Here is a 23,770-nt window from a genome sequence, read left to right as displayed (position 1 = left end):
AATTGTGTATCATTTCAATAACCGAGTAAATAAACTAAAATCAAAACAACAAGAACAATAATTACCTTCTCTTCAACAAAAATGTGTCACATTCACCTGATGGACACTAAAACTAAGTTAGTCATTTTAAGCAAAAACACGGCTTTTCCATTCTCTCCATTGTAAAGGATTTTCTGGTTGGCTATTGCGCTGGCAGGATAGGAGACGCCTTGTGCTCTCAGAAGTGATCCACAGTGGGGAAGGTCAGTGTGTGAAATTGAGCCAAAGACCTTGAGGGGAGCCAGAAGCCTGCCGAGTAACCCTACATAAATGCCAAGTCCAGAGGGATAGAGCTACGTGGTAAACAAGAGGCAACATTCTAGTTGCGAACCAGATTGTAACTGAGGCAGATTATGAGGAAGTGAAGAGAGACAGGGCCAAGTGTTATGGAGAGGTATTTAGCTGCAGAATATTAATAACAATTGCCTAGAATACTCTTAAGCTGATTTAAATGCAACTAAAGGATATGTCTGACTGGTAGTTCGTTTTAAAATTTCTTTTAAATGAACTACAGAAATGTTGGATACTGGTTTGAATCTCCTTTTTGCTGTTGTTGATCTAGTAGCTTTATGATTTCTTTCTTTTTGGTTTTCTGAGGCTGTGTCCAGGTGGAAGTCTTTTGTAATTCCCTTACCATGAACTTGGTGGTCCTGTCAATTTGGATGATTCTTCAAATATTTGAGGGATAATTTCTTCATTTCTATTTTCTCTGTTTTCTTTTTTGTTCATTGAATATTAGCCTCCTGGAGCAACTCTATTTTTGATTATTTTTTTCACATTCTTTTTCTCTTTGCTTTCACTCGGACATGACTGCATTGAATCATTAAAATAGTAAACCATGTTTTCAAAATTTATACATTTGTTTTGTGTTCTTGGCCAAGTTGTTTTGTTTTATAGCAAAATTTCTTGTTTGTAATTTATGGCCTTAATAACTTATCAAACAACTACCAGGATACAAATTTAATTTATGTAATCACTTCTCTAGTAGTCTTTTTGTTATATGTAGTAATATTTTCTCAAAAATCTGGTGACCTTGGTTTTCTGTTACTCTTTAAGAATGAATGGTTAGTTTGGAATACAGCTTCTTTTATTTGGGTTAATTTCTCAATACGCACACCTTGATTTTCAATCTGCCAGAAATATTTTTAATAGTGTTTGAATGTTGATCAATATATGTAACTACCTTGGATTTTCTCTGTCCTTATGTAATGAGGCCCAGTTTCTCTTGATAATACGGCTGGCTGACAGCAAAAGGTATGTGGGAGAGCTGTGAGACTTGCGGGAATGCTTTGTAAATGTATGCAGAGACCAGAAGCACACATGTTCCTGCCCCCATCCCTATGCACATCTAAAATGAGATAAAATTATTCTGAAGTGCTAACATCATTTGAGAAACCTTTATTTTCCTGAGGCATGCAATTTCTAGAAACAGACCTCCAGTTTTTGCCTTGAGAGAAACATTAGGGGGTGAAGACCTTTATAAGTGGTGTTGAGGAATGGAAGGTAAAAAGTTGACCAAGCAACTTTTCCCATAGAAAACCCTTTAAATAATCAACCTGTTTTCTGTCCCACTTCTCACTCCCACTCTCAACACTTGTCTACTTTTGTGGGTTTTTGAAAAATATCCTCTCAGCACTCCCTTTGCCTTCCTATCTTTTTGCACTGGATTGCAGATTCTTTTATTCTGATATTTCTCTTGATATTTATGTCTTGATTTTTCAACCTGTCAGAAGTATTTTAATCTTGTTTGCATGTTGATGATCCATCCCTGCCATGCACATTGTGCTCCTTACTGTTACAGATTTGTAACATTTTGTTAAAATCTTATTTATTGCAATAAGATTTAGAGGGAAACAGAAGGCTGATACAGTTGCTCCTTCTGCCAATTTGAACTAAAATCTTTGGCATAATTTTTTAATGCAAATATTATATTAGTTTTCTTCAAGAGGCCTCTCATGTTCCTTGCTCATGGCTGCATCCCTCCAAGGCCTGCTTACTTGGCGTGTAGCCTTCTCTGACTCTCTTGCCTCTCCCCCTCTCCTTTACTAGGATCTTGGTGATTACATTGGGCCCATGTGGATAATCCAGAATTAATTTTCAAGATATTTTACCTAATCACATCTGCACAGGCTCTTTTGACATGTAAAGTCACAGGTCCCAGGGATAAGAATGTGGACATCATTAAGAGGCCACTATTTTGCCTGCCACAATCATGTACATGGTTTTATGTCATCAGTCAATATCCAGGAACATCATGACTAATCACTAGAGTTACTTCATCCATTATATATGGTATTTTATTTAACCAATTAACCAAATACTTAGTTTAGCAAATACGTATTGGTTATTTACAGAGACTCTGACATAGTGCTAGAAAAAGAAGATAAAATGATGGTCAGGTTTTTAAAAGTCTCTGCTGGTGTGCCCTTTATCCACTACACATATGAGTGGGAATTATTTTCCTTAAGAGCTGAAGCTGGGGAAAAGGCTCAGAAAAGCTGCGGCTGAACTGAGTTATAAATATTTAGTTTAGGATGCTTCCAGTGGTTTTTGTGATTATCATTGACCTTTTCGGTCAACTGACCTCTATGACTTTAGATATAATTTGCTATCCCAAGAGGAAGACTTAAGAAATATTTAAGAAGTATTAAGACTGGAAATTTACGATTTCCAGGTTTAGGAGGAGATGTTGATAGCTCCAAAATTGTAGTTTCTGCCATTCCTGAAACAATCTTGAGTAAATAAGTGATGGAAGTGTGAAGGAATCAGTTCAGAGAACTTTCATAGACTAAGTAACGACCAGGGTTAAACCTGATATTTCTCTTATGTTCCCTACATTGCCTAGCCCAGTTCTGTATTTGCAGGAGTGCAATACACACTTGCTGATAGATTAGCTGAATTCACAGAAGCAGCAAACAAAATCACTGGGAAGATGAGCATGGAAATGTCTGTCTCAGGCTCCAGGGCCAGGTTCTTACAGGACTCAGTCCTAACAGAGAAGTTTATATCCGTGGTTATTCCCACAAATGGCTTCCTTTTAACATGAAAAAGAAAACCTTAAGTTACGGAGATTTCTAGTGAATAAAGAGAAAACAGAATGATTATTCTATGAAGTTCTTAAAGGTAGGATACACCTTATAGCTGCTGACTGCTGACACAGAGGAGCATCTAGTGTATGTATTGATTTATAATGAACAAAGCATTGTCTTCACAACCAGATTGTTTATATAAAGTATATATAAAAAAGCACGTTCAAATTTTAGTTGATAGACATATTACCTGCAATTTTCATAGGCCAAAAGTTGAGATAATTTTAATATTGAGCAGACATTGTCCAGCACTTGTCAATCATTATTTATGAGTAATTTCAATTGATTGATTGAAGAATTGTGATACAGAACTCTAAAAATGTATCGTTAAACTACTGAATTTTAAAAGATAAGGTTGTGAAAACCTAGGGTTTATTAGTGACACCCCAGTGGGCTGTGAAAACACTAACTTTGGAGGAATCTGCTCCACCACCACCATTTGACTCTGAAATAGGAAAAAAAAAAAGCAGGAAAACAAACAAAATGCAGCAGCATTACAGAATTTCATCTTTGCACCTCACAACAAAAACTAACTAGCTCAACAGGGTTAGGTACTGAAAAGTACAAAATATCTCCAAAGTTAGAGCAATTGACTGTCCATAGCTATTATCTCCAAAATAAAGGGCATGGGAATGAAAGCAAAAATCACTCACCCAGAGAAGTTACTTTGTCATCCTATGTGGCTAGCTTTTCTTGCTTCATAGAAGAAATATTAATACTATTTGGTGTATAAGTAAAAGTTTTCTTGTTTGTTTCAGAGGTATTTGCTCTGATTTGATTCCTTTTTAAAATATTTTATTTAATGATAAAATTTTATCTGATGCATATTTGTTTATTTTTATAGCGAAAGGCCCACTTTTCTCTATTATTCCTATACACATTTGTAATTTGTGTATATTTTTGCAAATAGTAATATATTAGTCCATTCTCACACTGCTATAAAGAACTACCTGAGGCTGGGTAATTTATAAAGAAAAGAGGTTTAATTGACTCACAGTTCTGCAGGCTTAACAGGAAGCATGACTGGAAGCTTCAGGAAATTTAAAATCATGGCGGAAGTGCAGGGGAAGCATGCACATCTTCCCATAGGAGAGAGAGAAAGAAATGGGAAGAGCAACACACTTTCAAATAACCAGATCTCATGAGAGCTCACGAGGGAAGGAAGGAAGGAGGGAGGGAGGGAGGGAAGGAAGGAGGGAGGGAGGGAAGGAAGGAGGGAGGGAGGGAAGGAAGGAAGGAAGGAAGGAGGGAGGGAGGGAAAGAAGGAAGGAAGGGAGGGAGGGAGAGAAGGAAGGAAGGAAGGAAGGAAGGAAGGAAGGAAGGAAGGAAGGAAAACATTCTTGTTTTTTTGGCACAATAGAGGTTCCAGTAGCCAGGGAAGAGCTCCATTCCATACTAACCTCGAGAAGGGGCTTTATTCCTGCAGCAAACACTTTCTGTTCAATTGATGCAGCATCTTTATGCTAGCTAAGGTATTGCTCTTTTTCTCTAACTGGCCTAACAAGCTTTACTTGAAGTCAGCCTTGGCAGTGTCCTACTCTATGCGAAGAATGGTTGCCTCAGTCTGTTTGTGCAGCTCTAATAAAATGCTTGAGACTGGGTAACTTTAAAAGAACAGAAATTCATTTCTCACAGTTCTGGAGTCTGGGAAGTACAAGATCAAGGTGCTGGTGTTGGTGTCTGGTGAGGGCTACTCCCTGCTTCCAGGATGACACCTTGTGGATGTGTTCTCCACAGGGAACAGATGCTGTGTCCTCAAATGGCAGACAGCAGAAGGACAAGTGATCACTCCTTTCAGCCTTGAGACCTTTTATAAGGGTGCTAAACCTATTCATGAAGACTATCCCCAAAGCCACACCCCTTAGCAATTGCATTGGGAATTAAATTTCAACACAAATTTTGGAGAAGGCACCATCATTCAAACTATAGCAGTAGCCATCTACACCTAAGGTGATGCCTTAATAATGATCTAATCCCAAAAAGGGAAATGCCCCAAATATTCGTAGCAGGGAATTGGTTATACACATATTGAGGAGCTGATATCCAGAAAACCTTAATGTTCTTTAGAGTTTTGCAGCTGTGGTCATTATCTTTAGATCTTAGTCTAGAAAGAAGCATCGTTACTGGTACCCTGGGGGACTACTGGAATGGGCACACAGTGGGCTTGTCTGGTAGTAATGGAAACCACAGAGAAGATGCAGCTTTGGCCAGAGAAATCTCCTGAGGCTGAAAGTATGAGAACAACATCCTACATTTTGCCACCATCCCTTCAATTTTACACCAGTGTTTACCATTGATACATCCCATAAAGACATCAAAAAACTGACACTAAGCGGAGATCTGGTGCCTTGCATTGAAGAGCAGAGGCAGGGGAAGGGATGAATATGCAGAGAGCCAGAGAGATCTGGAATAATTTCCACTGGGGATCATTTGTTCTTATGATCTATCTGGTTCTTGTAATCCTAACACCTGGTCTTTTTTTTGGACAAATATCTGCCCCTTTGCTCAATTCTGACCCTCACTTCTAACTCCCATTGCTATATAAATAAGTTGGGCAGACTATGTGTTACAAAATGTATGAGCCCATGTGAAGCATAGTGATTTATTAATGAAGATTGAGAATAATAGATATCAAAGAGGTACTCATATTTATTGCCAAATCAGTGTCAATAAATATTCTTGTTAGTGTCAAGTATCTTTTGTTATTCAGGTCCAAAAATTACCTTTTTTTTTCCTTTATTTTTTAAATGCAACATGCTTGGCTAATTTTAATTTTATATCTTCCATTGCAATAAAAAGGGAAGTGACTCTGCTACTTTTTATTGTGCCATGACTCTTCAGAACTTTTCTGTATTCAAATAATATAGAACTTCTTGCCTCTCCACTTCCCTAATACCACTTACATAATTCTGTTTTATCATCGTTACTCATGTGTTGGATCATTGATCGTGGTGCCAATGACTTTCAGAGATTGTGACTGTGCTTTGCTGATGGTGATGACAAATCAATTCTTATCCGGAGTACACAGGAAAATGTGGACAGTAATTCATTTTTTGGTCATGTTAGATTAAAATTAAAAACATTTAAAATTATTTTATACCATTAATATAGTATACGTCTCCAAAAACCATCTTCTTTATTATACTTTAGGCCATAACCAATGCACTCCTAGATTGTGATCTTTTTGACATTTTGACTGCATCCATGTCTTTCACAGCCACTATTAGAAGGGAGAAAAGGCAAGAATGTTTTTCCTTTGTCCAGTAGGACTTAAGACCAGCCTAGGAGAGGCTGAAAGTTGCCACACTGACTGGGAGGGCTCATTAGTACTCTGAAGCAATTGTCTCAAATGTTCTCAGAGGAGATAGTCTTGGCCACTTAGATTAATTTCCTAGGGCTGCCGTAACAAGATACCACAAAGTAGATGGCTTACATAAGGGAAAGTTATGGTCTTACAGATCTGAAGGCTAACATTGCTTCTTTCTGAGGACTGTAAGCCTGTCTTCTAGCTTCTGGTGGTTTGCTGGAAATCTTTGGTGTTCCTTGGTTTGTGGCAATACAATTCCAATATTCACATAGTATTCTTCCTGTATATTTGTCTCTGTGTTGAAATTTATGCTTTATGCTTTTTCTAAGGACATAGTCATGTTGGAATAGTGCCCAACCTAATAATTTCATCTTAACTCGATTTTCTGCAAAGTCCTTATTCCCAAATAAGGTCACAATTACAAGTACTGGAGGTTAAGTCTTCAACATTTGAGGGACAGAATTCAACCCATAACACTATCCTTGGAAGACTGCCTGATCTCGGGCATGGGGCTTGTGGAAGTGGTGGGGCAAGTGCCCTTGGTATGAATGATGCAAAACACGTAGGGCAAAAAAGCCTATGACAATCCCCACTGTCTTTGGAGTTTGAGGCAACATGGTTGGAATTGGATAGGAGAGAGCCGCATAAGCCCACATACGAGGTTTGAGCCCAGGGGTTGGTAATGGGCTGATGGAGGGCATGAGTTTTGAGCTAATCCTATGTCTGATGTATGACTTACCCCAAATCATAGCATTAGCACCATTTGGGCAGCCTAATAGTACTTGATCCTATGAGAAAATGCTATTTCTCCTGGATTTTTTTTTTTTAATATGGAAGTACTTTTCCATTTTTAGTTTTTTATTTTTATGTCTTAGTGATTATTTTCATCAAAATATCTGTGGTGATAGACACCAGCTTATCTAGAAGAAAGGAGCAATACATCTATATTCTCTCATTAGAAAATTAATAAGTAAAAAGTGTACCTATATACATGTTATTAATGATATGATGTACAGTCTAGTGACACATAAATACAAAATGAGTTCTTAGTGTTGCTGCGTATTGAAATCTCTGATAGAAAGCAGAAATTTCTTTTAAAAGTTCAATCAGGTAATCATAAGAAAGGAAAAATAATTCAATTAACATCAAAGTTAGTAAATAAGGTGGTCATTTTTCTTTTTTCAATGTCTAGTATAGGCCTCTCAAAAATAGTCTTTAAGGGTACACAACTTGACACCTTGATCCCTAATCAAATCAGGGATGCATATGACAAAGGAAAACAGCTGTGTAGAATTATTAATGTCAATGATGTTAAAAATTCCTCTTTGAAGGAAACAAATAGAGAAGTACTTTAAAACTCTAATCTCTGACTTGAAGCGTAAATTGAAATATATTTTTAAAAACTTACTCTCAGAAGATAGGTTTTTCATTAGGAAGAAGATTGCTGAAACAATGTTCCAATCTCAAAGTATGTGAAATTTCAAATTCTAAGGAGAATACATGTACAATAAAGTAATTATCTACTATTAGTAGCTTTGAGGAGGAAAAAGGGCTTTTTTCTTTTAATGAAGAATTATTATTTCACTAAATATATCATAGTTTGGCTAAAGTCAGTTTTTAATTCAGTGATAATTTAGCTTTAAAAATGTGGGCCTTATCATAGTTTAGAGGAGAAAAAGGATGGATAAAATATCTATCAACAACTTTTTGCTATCTTATGACTCCATGATACATTTATATCATGGGACCAGAGCCTGGTTCTCAGTATTTTAAAATCTGGATATTGATCATATCAATCTAACTAGGGATATTCATGTGCTAGTATATTCATCCAAATAACAATGGATTAATTTAAAAGTTAGAAAGCAATTTAGAACTTTGCATGGAGACATTCAAACATTTAACCATAATCGCCGTTTATATTATAACTCAAAATTTCACTGTTTTTTCCTGTATTCTACAGAACAAAGTCTAATATATTTATCTTGGCATGTAATTCATGCTGACTTTATTCCAAATATTTTTCTACTTTTACTTGCTATTACTTCCTTCCATTCCTGCTACATTCCAACAATATTTCCAGCTTTACCTTTTCCTGCTTTTATGCATTAGCTACATTGTACCCTCCAATTAGAGTGCTATTCCTTCTTTCTAGAGCTGTTCAAATCTTTTCAAATTCAACTTGTTTTCTCCATGAAAGCTTTTTCTGTTCCACTTTCTGCTTCCAAATGCCAATTGCAGAATTATTGTGTATTTTCCATAACCTTTCACTTAATACTATATGTAAGTTTTCTTAGATTTTATTTCTCTTATGATTACACTCTTTGAGGGCAGTAAGTAATATATCAACACATACCTATTACTGCTTTCTACATAGCTTTATGCAAAATGTCTTTCACTTAGTATTTTCTCAATAAAATAATAATTTAATTAAATGTACTCAAATTAAAAAAAAAGAAGTTAAATATACTAATTCATCAGTTTTCAAATCTATGAAAATATTTGACCGGAGAAATTTGGAAGATTAATAAAATCTGGTACTTTGATCCAACCCTCTACAGCAGAAAGAAAAATATTTGCCAAGCAAATACATTTGTCTTCCTTATTCTCTAAGTATCAGCCTGGTATTGCATAATACTTGGCCTATAAGTAGGTGCTCAATAAATGTTGCATGAATGAATGCCAATGTCAAATTCTGGCCCTTTGGCTCTTCTTTTCTTCCTCACCAGACTTCAAGCATGCCTTTGCCTTCTTCTGACATTACATAAAAGAAGTAACAATTAATTAGGTCAGTTTATCTTATATTGGTTTTATTTTAGTCTCTTTAATGAGATTTGAGAAGCACCCTTGTGTAATAATTTTCACATTTAGAAACCATCTGCTAGAATGGGTCACTTCTGCAGATGGCTAATCTCATTAATTTATGTTGAATCTTTCCAACTTCAGTATCAGAGTGAAATTTTCCTACTAGTTCCCAATCTTTAGAGGAACACTTTATTTGGAGGCTTCAGACTTCTATGATCTGGAGAAATAAGTAAATGTACTCTCATTTGTATGCAAATTTCCTTTACAATGAGAATGATTTGCATTATGTGAAGAACAAGTCAAATGGACCCTACATTTATACAGCCTATTGTTACCCTCCATGGAGAGCCAGCAAGGCCTTTAGAAGGTGATAATTTGAGCCTTAATTAGTATTGATTCAAATGGATACTCATGACAACTGTGTTCCTCTAGAAATGACATACAATGAATTCTACTGAATTCTTACCTACCTTCATTCAATCCTAAACATTGGTGATAGTAGAGTTTGGACCCTACATAGAAGCGTGTCCACAATTATCTGTTAAGAACAATATTTGGCATGCACCATTTCAGCTACTTTGTCTTCTATGCTGGCTCAATAACAATGTCATTGAAAAGAATCCTAAATTATATATTTTGCATAAAAAAACTGCAAGGAACACTTGCACATATGGGCTATGTAAACCAGAACATTCAAGCATTTTAGAGAATGAAGGAATAACCCCAATTTATCTGAACATGATACTACAAAAAACATATTTCTCTCATAAAAGTGGAAAATTACTGTCATAAAAGTCAATAACACTCAGGAGAGAGATCAAATGTTAGAACTGCAGGAACCTTCGAGACCTTAATCAGTTCACTTTTCAATGAGGAAATAAATATCAAAAGCTATTGTGACCTATACATGATCAAACAGCTAATTAGTTAGATAAATTGGTCCTGGGAAGATTCTCTTAAATGTGTTTTTATTCAAAATTTCACCACTGAATATTAACTATTTTTGTTTTCTGAATATTTGGATGGCTGAGAGCCTAGTCTTCCATGAACACATGAAGTTGTCATGGAGAAAAATATGAATCATAATCTAGAAATAAATTTCATATCAGAGTGTTTCTTGCTCTGATGTCTTTGATGTTTTGCAACTAACTGTTCAGCAATACTTCTAACTATTCTGTGTGGTGAATGATGTTCCCTTCCCAAAGTCAAATGGATAGAGAATGAGAAAAGTATTAGCAAAATGAGATGATTCTTGTATTGTTTTGTGCGATTCATCAATGTACAGAAGAGACAGATAACCCGATTCCAGTTTTAGATCTGTCTACATGGAACATTGCCAGTATTGCAGCAAATGACAAAGGACAATGGTGGAATTACGTGCTGGCTCTGGAAAGTTCTCTTTCAAAAAGTTACGTGTTATCCTGCTTATATTTCCTTGGCTAAAGCAAACCACAGAGGCAACCCTGATTTCAATGAGATGGGCAGGTAAAATCTCCCCTACAGAAAGAAGAACTGCAAGTCATGTGACCAGGCTTTATGAATGGGGCGAGGGATCAAACCCTACCACAGGGATTAGCAGCAAATATTTAAAAACAATTATAGAATCAATTTCAGGACATGGAATTACTATACATGAAAAAGCTATCTATGAATAGTAGGTAATAAAAGTTAAAACCAGGAATTGCTTTCTACAACTTTCCTAATTAATTACACAGAAAACAGTTAATGTTCTAAATATTGATATCTGATACTTGAAGCTAATTCTTTGATATCTTTAAAAAAATTCTAATTGAAAAATGGTGGAAGGAAAGAAGGCAGGAAGGAAGGGTAAAAGGAAGGAAGAAAGAAGGAGGGAAGGAAAGAAAGAAGGAATGAGGGAAGAAAAGAAGGAAGGAGAGAAGATAGAGAAATGCAGGAAAAACAAAGAGAAAGAACATTTTTGTATGTATTCTTCTTTCTCCAGGACCAAAGTGTTTCCTTAGATGTGAAACTTTTACTGCTAAACCCAGGAAAGTCTGGGTAAACTGGGATGGATAGTCACTATACTTGTACACAGCCTTGATGAAGAAACAGTGTATACACAGCAACAGCACCAAGGAGGAGAAAATACAAATTCGCCTGCCACTGTTACATGTGTGGTGAAAGAAGACATAATATTCTTGAATGAGAGACAAAAGACTCTGTTTCTTAGAGCAATGGAAGTAGAGCATTGACATCTTCTGTGCTTGTTCCCCCAGGCCCAGTCCCAACAGGGTGATGTGAAAGAATGTAAAGGTGCACCCGCACACACAGTGAGTTGTTACACTAAAGGATCTCTGGGATTAGGGAACCAGGATCTTTTAAGTAGGCTGTAAGCTTGCCTGAATTTTGTTCCAGAGGGAAACGTTGTCTTTATTATACTGGAGGAATCTTTATTACACTGAACAGGAAGTGGGCCTGTCATTGTCTTTGGTTGGAGAAATTTTTGTTATATTTCCAGGCTTTTCACTATAGAAACATCTGTGAAAAGATAATCCAGAATAAAAGTAGTCATTATCTCAATTGACAAGGCATGCAGAATTGGCTAGACCCATGGAGAATTATCTCCCAACAATTTTTATTTCTAAAACTGTTAGGAGATGCATTTTAGCATTTGAATGGGATATTGGGAAGGAAAAGTTGATATTCTCTCTGCTATAACCTAATTATTTTACACATATATTTTGCAAAACTTGTGCATAAAGAACAGCTATACTGGGAGTTAGGACAGGGTTCTAAAAAAGTGAAATTGCCTTTAGTCACATATAAATAACTAATATGAGTATGTTAGAAGAGAGTGTTTGATTGAGGAGAGAAAGAGTTTTTAAAAGGCCAGATAGGAAGCATTGTTTACAGATCATTGTCCATTTGATTTGAGATTCACAACATCAGGAGTAGTTGGAGGACAGCAATGCTTCCAGTGTTTTCTACATATTACTTGTAACATGATAGCACATCGTGTGACTGTAGGTGGGCTTTCTGTTTTCTTTGTTTCAGAGGTACTTCCAGAAGTTGGGCCACACATTGGGCCAAACAGTGTGTGGCCCAAGAGAGTGTAGACTTGACATTCTCCTTCCTGTCATGTGCCTTCTTCACCACTCAACCTTCTTTGGCTGTTCAACATGCCTAAGAATGTATCTGGAGCTACTCAAAAAATCCCACTCAGCCTTGTAACAAATTGCAACATTGTTGAACACTGATGAATTCCCACTGTCATCAGACACAACATATAATAAGGCAGTGGTCCTCAATCAGGGGGATTTTTCACCCTTCCATGGGATATTTGATAATATCTGGGTACCTCATGAGTAGAGGTAAGAAATACTGAAAAACACATGGCAGTCTATGGTACAGCTTCCCACAATAAAGAACTATCTAGCCAAAATGTCAATAGTACCAATGTTGAGAAATACTCCTATAAAGCTCTGTATACATTCAGCCACTTTAAATTCAGTATTAGCAAGTATTTATTATAACTCTAACAGGGATATGTGAATAATTATTCCTGATAAAAGAAAAACTGGGCCGGGCACGGTGGCTCACGCTTGTAATCCCAGCACTTTGGGAGGCCGAGGCAGGCGGATCATGAGGTCAGGAGATCAAGACCACGGTGAAACCCCGCCTCTACTAAAAAATACAAAAAAATTAGCCAGGCGTGGTGGCGGGCTCCTGTAGTCCCAGCTACTCGGAGAGGCTGAGGCAGGAGAATAGGGTGAACCCGGGAGGCGGAGCTTGCAGTGAGCCGAGATTGTGCCACTGCACTCCAGCCTGGGCGACAGAGCGAGACTCTGTCTCAAAAAAAAAAAGAAAAACTGTAGGCAGATTAAATTTAAAGGAGTTTAATTGAGCAATGAACAATTCACAAATCAGGCAGCCCCCAGAATCACAGCAGATTCACAGAGACTTCAGTGCAGCCACAGGGTGGAAGAAAGTTTATAGACAAAAAAAAAAAAAAAAGAAAAACAAAAGGAAATGATGTATACAAATTGGAAGTGAGGTACAGAACGACTGGATTGGTTACAAGTTAGTGTTTGCCTTATTTGAACACAGTTTGAACACTCAGCGGTGTATGAATGGTTGATGTATGGTGACTGTGATTGGCCAAGATTCAGCTATTGCTACAGGCACTTGTTTTAATCTTGTCTACCTCTTAAGCTGGGCTGCATTTTGTCCACAAGGACTCAAATATAGAAGTATGGAGTCCTTCTCAGGCCGTATTTCATTCACTTTAACAATTCTCCCCTTTTGGTCGTTTTCTTAATTTTGAGAGATTGACCAAAATTTTAGTTATTAATATCACTATCACCATTGTAAATGTACTTATTTGGTCTTGAAACCCACTGGGAAACAGTAGAACATTGAGTTTTGCAAAGGTAAGAACAAGGACTGAGTAGAGGATACCTCTTTCTGCTGGAACATACTGTTTACAGGAGAAAAACAAAACCCAGTCTGTGCTATGTGTTTCCTTAAAGTCTTAGTTTGATTATATTTTAAGATCTATGTGTTTCCTTAAAGTCTTAGTATGATTATTTAGCAGGATTGACTCCATTTTAGTTTGGTTTGGCCTGTTGGGGCCTAGTGTGTGAGCTCAGTCCAAAACAATGGCCTTCCATAATTTTGTTAAAAAAAAAAATCCCCCCTTTTAGTCAGCTTCTCACTTAGGTGAGCATGTGACCAAAACTAGGGCCTTAGCTCCACTCTCTGTCACCATCATTTTGGGTTTCCTGTCTCAGCACATCATTCATAGGTTACAGTATCTTCATAGTCACACATTTCTTTCATCTCTTGTTATTCCAGTTGAACAGAGACCATTTGTTGTTCTAGAGATGCCTGCATGTGAACATTTAAAACTTTTGAGCGAATACAGTGCACCAGCAAGACTATTATTATGACTATTGGGAGGATAATACCAAGAGTTTGGAGTATGCTCCTTACCCAGGGTCCCCATAAAGCAAACCACCGAAAATTAAATAAAGAATGAGCTAAAGAATGTACTCACTTGACTAAATGGTCTTTTTACTAATGCCCTACAACTGAATTTCTATAATCTACATTTGATAAATTTCTTCATAGGACATAAGTACCAGCAGCTGCACAAGTACTTTTCTGTTTAGCCAATGATATTATTTAGAATAACTTTCACAAAAGAACTTAAAGTCTGTTGTTTAATGATAGCCTTTACAGTAGAATCTGCTGTACAGCCTATCAAAAGGGATACATTTCTAATTATTGCCTCTTTTATTCTAAACTATGGAAAAAGGACCTAACAAATGATGTCCTTGAAGAAGAGTGAACATCTCCTGGCAATGTTCTCTTTAATCTATGATGTAGGTTAAGAGGAGTTTTGACTGATTATGAGGCAATGTATGTACCACTAAAGTTTCTCACCTACACTGGGGCTTCATCTTTTATCTATCAAAGTATAAATGTATTTATGTATAAGTCCAGATGCAAAATTCTTCACAAATAAAACTATACCCTATAAGTGCACATAATAGGCCCCCTTTTCATTTCCATTGTTCCTAGAGGCATAAACAGGGAAAAAATATTCAAAGATAAGAGTCTCATGATGGTAGAAGTCTTGATTCAGGATCTTGGGAAAATCTGTTCACGTCAAGGATGCCATCTTCTTCTGGGGAGAAACTTTCCTGGTTAGTTTTACCTTAAGGGTTCCAATGGGTGTACAGTTCCAAGAGTGTCGGGGTACCCTTCTCAGTTGTGAGATTATAAACCCAAGGTTCAAGCTTCCAAAGTTTTGTTGCAGTGTGGATGGCAAGGTAAATCTTCCTCTGATGTTCTCAGAAGATCCAGTCTTCAGTTTCTAGACTGTGAAGAGGTTGATTGTCCTCAGTGAACTATAAAAAAGCTTTCTATACCTGGTGAAAAGATACTGTGGCATAATAATTAACTGTTATAACATAAAACATGCTTTAAAAGTGACAAGAAATCTCTTTATAAGTGTTTAAATGACCCACCAGGTAGCCAAATGTACATGAAGGTTTTATTGTCTTCCCAGGAGCATGGAATCAAACATTGGTTTTAAACTATTTTTGCAATGTATAAGTCAACACATCAATATATTCAATTTGTATTATTTTATCATTTCCATGATGAGTCATGGAATGAAGAACCTTTAATAACAAAAGCTTTAAGGACTCAGGAAGGACAAGGCAGCTGTCCTGGCTCTCCATGAGTCCATGCTTAACATTGGACTTATGTCCTCTTGAATACCAGTTGTTTTTCCAATTTAGCCACTGATAACTAATGGGTTATCATGGGTAATTTGACTTAAACCATAGAGTTCAAATTGTATATCTAAGCAATTTCAGTATATGCTAGTTTAACATAAAAATCTGGCAAGGTGTTTTCTTGGTATTTAATTAATGTTTTTGTTCTACTTGAGTTAACAGTTTTTTACAAGGAAATGTGGTTATTTCTGTGGTGTAAAATAACATAATAACCATAATTATGATTGATAGGGTATACTGAGGCATATTAGAATTTTAGAATTTCCATACAATTTTGGAACATATATTAATATCATTCACTAAAATATAACCTAAAGATTAAACATTATTTCTATTTTGACAATGGTTCCCATGTAACTTAATGTGTTAAATAATTCTGTTTACCTCTCTTTAGGATGATTCAGGGGAACTCTGTAGCATTCCAAAGTTAGAGTTCTGAAAAGACTATTTTGAAACTGAAATTTGATTTTAGGAAGCCTTTTAAATACGTTAAAAGTTTAAAACACTTGATATTATTAACTAGAATTCTAGGTCTCCGTAAGTCATTAGACTCAAACATTTTTAAAAAGGCAAAAACCTTTACTCATTGCTTGAGGAAAGACTTAGCTTTTCAAAAAAATCTGCCTTTTGTCTTTTCCCTCCTTTTTGTTATGTATTTAAAAAGAAAACAAAAATCTTTTGTTATCTTTTAATATTACATTAAAATCTTATTCAAGAGAGAAAGCCAAATTTCACCTTTCCATTAGTAGACTTTTTTTTATTATTATTATACTGTAAGTTGTAGGGTACATGTGCACAATGTGCAGGTTTGTTACATATGTATACATGTGCCGTGTTCGAGTTGGTGTGCTGCACCCATTAACTTGTCATTTACTTTAGGTATATCTCCTAATGCTGTCCCTCCCCCCTCCCCCCACCCCACAACAGGCCCTGGTGTGTGATGTTCCCCTTCCTGTGTCTAAGTGTTCTCATTGTTCAATTCCCACCTATGAGTGAGAACATGCGGTGTCTGGTTTTTTGTCCTTGTGATAGTTTGCTCAGAATGATGGTTTCCAGCTTCATCCATATCCCTACAAAGGACATGAACTCATCATTTTTTATGGCTGCATAGTATTCCATGGTGTATATGTGCCACATTTTCTTAATCCAGTCTATCATTGTTGGACATTTGGGTTGGTTCCGAGTCTTTGCTACTGTGAATAGTGCCGCAATAAACATATGTGTGCATGTTTCTTTATAGCAGCATGATTTATAATCTATTGGGTATATACTCAGTAATGGGATGGCTGGGTCAAATGGTATTTCTAGTTCTAGATCCCTGAGGAATCGCCACACTGTCTTCCACAATGGTTGAACCAGTTTACAGTGCCACCAACAGTGTAAAAGTGTTCCTATTTCTCCACATCCTCTCCAGCACCTGTTGTTTCCTGACTTTTTAATGATCGCCATTCTTACAGGTGTGAGATGGTATCTCATTGTGGTTTTGATTTGCATTTCTCTCATGGCCAGTGATCATGAGCATTTTTTCATGTGTCTTTTGGCTGCATAAGTGTCTTCTTTTGAGAAGTGTCTGTTCATATCCTTCGCCCACTTGTTGATGGGGTTGTTTGTTTTTTACTTGTAAATTTGTTTGAGTTCTTTGTGGATTCTGGATATTAGCCCTTTGTCAGATGAGTAGGTTGCAAAAATTTTCTCCCATTCTGTAGGTTGCCTGTTCACTCTGATGGTAGTTTCTTTTGCTGTGCAGAAGCTCTTTAGTTTAATTAGATCCCATTTGTCAATTTTGGCTTTTGTTGCCATTGCTTTTGGTGTTTTAGACATGAAGTCCTTGCCCATGCCTATGTCCTGAATGGTATTGCCTAGGTTTTCTTCTAGGGATTTTATGGTTTTAGGTCTAACATTTAAGTCTTTAATCCATCTTGAATTAATTTTTGTGGAAGGTGTAAGGAAGGGATCCAGATTCAGCTTTCTACATATGGCTAGCCAGTTTTCCCAGCACCATTTGTTAAATAGGGAATCCTTTCCGCATTTCTTGTTTTTGTCAGGTTTGTCAAAGATCAGGTAGTTGTAGATGTGTGGTATTATTTCTGAGGGCTCTGTTCTGTTCCATTGGTCTATATCTCTGTTTTGGTACCAATACCATGCTGTTTTGGTTACTGTAGCCTTGTAGTATAGTTTGAAGTCAGGTAGCATGATGCCTCCAGCTTTGTTCTTTTGGCTTAGGATTGACTTGGTGATGTGGGCTCTTTTTTGGTTCCATATGAACTTTAAAGTAGTTTTTTCCAATTCTGTGAAGAAAGTCATTGGTAGCTTGATGGGGATGGCATTGAATCTATAAATTACTTTGGGCAATATGGCCATTTTCACGATATTGATTCTTCCTACCCATGAGCATGGGATGTTCTTCCATTTATTTGTATCCTCTTTCATTTCATCGAGCAGTGGTTTGTAGTACTCCTTGAAGAGGTCCTTCACATCCCTTGTAAGTTGGATTCCTAGGTATTTTTTTCTCTTTGAAGGAATTGTGAATGGGAGTTCACTCATGATTTGGCTCTCTGTTTGTCTGTTATTGGTGTATAAGAATGCTTGTGATTTTTGCACACTGATTTTGTATCCTGAGACTTTGCTGAAGTTGCTTATCGCCTTAAGGACATTTTGGGCTGAGATGATGGGGTTTTTTAGATATACAATCATGTCATTTGCAAACAGGGACAATTTGACTTCCTCTTTTCCTAATTGAATACCCTTTATTTCTTTCTCCTGCCTGATTGCCCTGGCCAGAACTTCCAACACTATGTTGAATAGGAGTGGTGAGAGAGGGCATCCCTGTCTTGTGCCAGTTTTCAAAGGGAATGCTTCCAGTTTTTGTCCATTCATTATGATATTGGCTGTGGGTTTGTCATAGATAGCTCTTACTATTTTGAGATACGTCCCATCAATACCTAATTTATTGAGAGTTTTTAGGATGAAGGTTGTTGAATTTTTTCAAAGGCCTTTTCTGCATCTGTTGAGATAATCTTGTGGTTTTTGTCATTGGTTCTGTTTATATGCTGGATTACATTTATTGATTTGCATATGTTGAACCAGCCTTGCATCCCAGGAATGAAGCCCACTCGATCACGATGATAAGCTTTTTGATGTGCTGCTGGATTCAGTTTGCTAGTATTTTATTGAGGATTTTTGCATCGATGTTCATCAGGGATGTTGGTCTAAAATTCTCTTTTTTTGTTGTGTCTCTGCTAGGCTTTGGTATCAGGATGATGCTGACTTCATAAAATGTGTTAGGGAGGATTCCCTCTTTTTCTATTGATTGGAATAGTTTCAGAAGGAATGGTACCAGCTCCTCCTTGTACCTCTGGTAGAATTCGGCTGTGAATCCGTCTGGTCCTGGACTTTTTTTTGGTTGGTAAGCTATTAATTATTGCCTCAATTTCAGAGCCTGTTACTGGTCTATTCAGAGATTTAACTTCTTCCTTGTTTAGTCTTGGGAGAGTGTATGTGTCGAGGAATTTATCCATTTCTTCTAGATTTTCTAGTTTATTTGCATAGCAGTGTTAATAGTATTCTCTGATGGTAGTTTGTATTTCTGTGGGATTGGTGGTGATATCCCCTTTATCATTTTTTATTACGTCTGTTAGATTATTCTCTGTTTTCTTCTTTATTAGTCTTGCTAGTGTTCTATCAATTTTGTTGATCTTTTCAAAAAAGCAGCTACTGGATTCATTGATTTTTTGAAGGGTTTTTTTGTGTCTCTGTCTCCTTCAGTTCGGCTCTGATCTTAATTATTTCTTGCCTTCTGCTAGCTTTTGAATGTGTTTGCTCTTGCTTCTCTAGTTCTTTTAATTGTGATGTTAGGGTGTCAATTTTGGATCCTTCCTGCTTTCTCTTGTGGGCATTTAGTGCTGTGAATTTCCCTCTACACACTGCTTTAAATGTGTCCCAGAGATTCTGCTATATTGTGTCTCTGTTCTCATTGCTTTCAAAGAACATCTTTATTTCTGCCTTCATTTCGTTATGTACCCAGTAGTCATTCAGGAGCAGGTTGTTCAGTTTCCATGTAATTGAGTGGTTTTGAATGAGTTTTTTAATCCTGAGTTCTAGTCTGATTGCAGTGTGGTCTGAGAGACACTTTGTTATAATTTCTGTTCTTTTACATTTGCTGAGGAGTGCTTTACTTCCAACTATGTGGTCAATTTTGGAGTAAGTGCGGTGTGGTGCTGAGAAGAATGTATATTCTGTTGATTTGCAGTGGAGAGTTCTATAGATATCTATTAGGTCTGCTTGGTGCAGAGCTGAGTTCAATTCCTGGATATCCTTGTTAACTTTCTGTCTCATTGATCTGTCTAATGTTGACAGTGGGGTGTTAAAGTCTCCCATTATTATTGTGTGGGAGTCTAAGTCTCTTTGTAGGTCTCTAAGGACTTGCTTTATGAATCTGGATGCTCCTGTATTGGGTGCATATATATTTAAGATAGTTAGCTCTTCTTGTTGAATTGATCCCTTTATCATTATGTAAGGGCCTTCTTTGTCTCTTTTGGTCTCTGTTGGTTTTAAGTCTGTTTTATCAGAGACTAGGATTGCAACCCCTGCCTTTTTTTGTTTTCCGTTTGCTTGGTAGATCTTCCTCCATCCCTTTATTTTGAGCCTATGTGTGTCTCTGCATGTGAGGTGGGTCTCCTGAGTACAGCACACTGATGGGTCTTGAGTCTTTGTCCAATTTGGAAGTCTGTGTCTTTTAACTGGACCATTTAGCCCATTTACATTTAAGGTTAATATTGTTATGTGTGAATTTGATCCTGTCATTATGATGTTAGCTGGTTATTTTGCTCGTTAGTTGATGCAGTTTCTTCCTAGCATTGATGGTCTTTACAATTTGGCATGTTTTTGCTATGGCTGATACCAGTTGTTCCTTTCCATGTTTAGTGCTTCCTTCAGGAGCTCTTGTAAGGTAGGCCTGGTGGTAACAAAATCTCTCAGCATTTGCTTGTCTGTAAAGGATTTTATTTCTCCTTCACTTATGACGCTTAGTTTGGCTGGATATGAAATTCTGGGTTGAAAATTCTTTTCTTTAAGAATGTTGAATATCGGCCCCCACTCTCTTCTGGCTTCTAGAGTTTCTGCCGAGAGATCAGCTGTTAGTCTGATGGGCTTCCCTTTGTGGGTAACCCGACCTTTCTCTCTGGCTGCCCTTAACATTTTTTCCTTCATTTCAACTTTGGTGAATCTGACAATTATGTGTCTTGGAGTTGCTCTTCTCGACGAGTATCTTTGTGGCATTCTCTGTATTTCCTGAATCTGAATGTTGGCCTGCCTTGCTAGGTTGGGGAAGTTCTCCTGGATAATATCCTGCAGAGTGTTTTCCAACTTGGTGCCGTTCTCCCCGTCACTTTTAGGTACACCAATCAGACGTAGATTTGGTCTTTTCACATACTGCCATATTTTTTGGAGGCTTTGTTCATCTCTTTTTATTCTTTTTTCTCTAAACTTCCCTTCTTGCTTCGTTTCATTCATTTGATCTTCCTTCACTGATACCCTTTCTTCCAGTTGATCGAATCGGCTACTGAAGCTTGTGCATTCGTCACATAGTTCTCGTGCCATGGTTTTCAGCTCCATCAGGTCATTTAAGGACTTCTCTGCAATGGTTATTCTAGTTAGCCATTTGTTTAATCTTTTTTCAAGGTGTTTAACTTCTTTGCATTGGGTTCAAACTTCCTCCTTTAGCTTGGAGAAGTTTGATTGTCTGTAGCCTTCTTCTCTCAACTCGTCAAAGTCATTCTCCATCCAGCTTTGTTCCATTGCTGGTGAGGAGCTGCATTCCTTTGGAGGAGGAGAGGTGCTCTGATTTTTAGAGTTTCCAGTTTTTCTTCTCTGTTTTTTCCCCGTCTTGGTGGTTTTATCTACCTTTGGTCTTTGATGATGGTGACATACAGATGGGGTTTTGGTGTGGATGTCCTTTCTGTTTGTTAGTTTTCCTTCTAACAGTCAGGACCCTCAGCTGCAGGTCTGTTGGAGTTTGCTGGAGGTCCACTCCATACCCTGTTTGCCTGGGTATCAGTAGTGGAGGCTGCAGAACAGTGAATATTGCTGAACAGCAAATGTTGCTGCCTGATCGTTCCTCTTGAAGTTTTGTCTCAGAGGGGTACCCAGCCATGTGAGGTGTCAGTCTGCCCCTACTGGGGGGTGCCTCCCAGTTAGGCTACTCGGGGGTCAGGGACCCTCTTGGGGAGGCAGTCTGTCCATTGTCAGATCTCCAGCTCTGTGCTGGGAGAACCACCACTCTCTTCCAAGCTGTCAGACAGGGACATTTAAGTCTGCCGAGGTTTCTGCTGCCTTTTGTTCGGCTATGCCCTGCCCCCAGAGGTGGAGTCTACAGAGGCAGGCAGGCCTCCTTGAGCTGTGGTGGGCTCCACCCAGTTCGAGCTTCCTGGCCTCTTTGTTTACCTACTCAAGCCTTGGCAATGGTAGGTGCCCCTCCCCCAGCCTCACTGCCGCCTTGCAATTCAATCTCAGACTGCTTTGCTAGCAATGAGCAAGGCTTCTGTGGTTGTAGGACCCTCCAAGCCAGGCGCAGGACACTGTCCAAAAAGCACAGTATGAGGGTGGGAATGACCTGATTTTCCAGGTGCCATTTGTCTCCACTTCCCTTGGCTAGGAAAGGGAATTCCCTGACCTCTTGCCCTTCCCAGGGGAGGTGATGCCTCACCCTGCTTCAGTTCATGCTTGGTGCGCTGCACCCCCTGTCCTGCACCCACTGTCCAACAATCCCCAGTGAGATGAACCCAGTACCTCAGTTGGAAATGCAGGAATCACCCATCTTCTGCGTCGCTCACGCTGGGAGCTGTAGACTGGAATTGTTCCTATTCGGCCATCTTGGAACACACATTAGTAGACTATCAATGCTGACCCCAATTTTGAATAAAACCTCATAGACAATCTATCCAATCTTAACCTGTTTGACCATAAGGTGAGATTTTCATAAACCATTTATAACCCTTTACAAATTTTTGTTAAAGAGCAGATTAGTGCTTTAAGAAAACCCTGTTGTGCTTTTATTTCTATGTTCAATTTATAGGAAAAAACAAACAATACTCCTTTAAATTTAGTCAATATTTCCACAGAAATAATTTCTCTTACTAGGTTAATTTTCTTTTACAAGGTTAATTTTTTACAAACCTTTCACAACTTGTTTAAACCTTTAACATTATAGTATTTAATTTAAATCCATCCTTTAACCCTCTAAACAAGGCAAAAGTTTACATTCCCATGACTTCTTATAATCTCTTACTAAAGACACATTTCATTCTCCTCACATGCCTTGCATGGAAACCTATTTTTTCAGTAGTCTCAATTACATGTTATAATGGTAGTTCTTAGCAGCTTTCACTTTTGGCGCATACATTTTTTTGACAAATCCTTTCACGACTTACAAAGACCATCTACGACATGCTTAGACTTTCTGTCTTGTTCTAAACATCCTTCTTTTTAAACAACCAGTCATTTTTTTCTTAGGACAAGAATGTACCATACAAGATTCTTTCTTATATAAACACTCTTTCCTTTATAATCTTCTTTGCATAGCTAGGGGGCATGACTAATTCCACATGTCTACAGGCCTTATTTAGAATCTAATGTCTCCAAAATATATTGAACAATTTGCAAAAGTTAGAGAAGCAGTTTATGAATTGAAAGCATCTAGCAAACTTAGTATCTGACCTCCACTGTTTAGACCAAATATTTACATTTTTGAAGATATTTTTATTTTACCAATAATCTTTAAAACAGTCTGTATTTCCCAAAGATTACTTAAGTCACATGAACTAAAAGGCATTACACTTTTTACTTTTCTGATAAAATATTTGGTTTATCACTTATTTTTAAGGCAATTAAAGCTTTTTTAATATCACACACACAAAACGCATATGAATACACAGACAGAAGATAAAGGTCATCCCCTAAGCTGGGAATTGAACCCTGAACCCAGGCCACCATTGTGAAATGAGAAAGTACTGCCATGTGGTTACAAGTTTAAGCTCCCAAGGACATACAAGACAAGAGGGCAACCTCATCCAGTTTTTGTTTTTTTTTTTTTTTTTTTTTTTTTTTAGGGATCTGCAGCAAGTTTGTAACTGGCCAGTTTGCCAGGCCAACTTGAAAAGTGGGCTTACAGGTGTCCTAAGCCAGTGTTCTATCCTAAGGAATGCCTCTTTCTTTATGACAGAACAATATAGAAAGACACACAAAGCACACTAGATTCACTACAGCTT

This window comes from Nomascus leucogenys, chromosome 21 (genome assembly GCF_006542625.1).
Source record: "Nomascus leucogenys isolate Asia chromosome 21, Asia_NLE_v1, whole genome shotgun sequence".
NCBI classification, from domain to species: Eukaryota; Metazoa; Chordata; class Mammalia; order Primates; family Hylobatidae; genus Nomascus; species Nomascus leucogenys.
Note: the sequence above shows the minus strand (reverse complement) of the source record.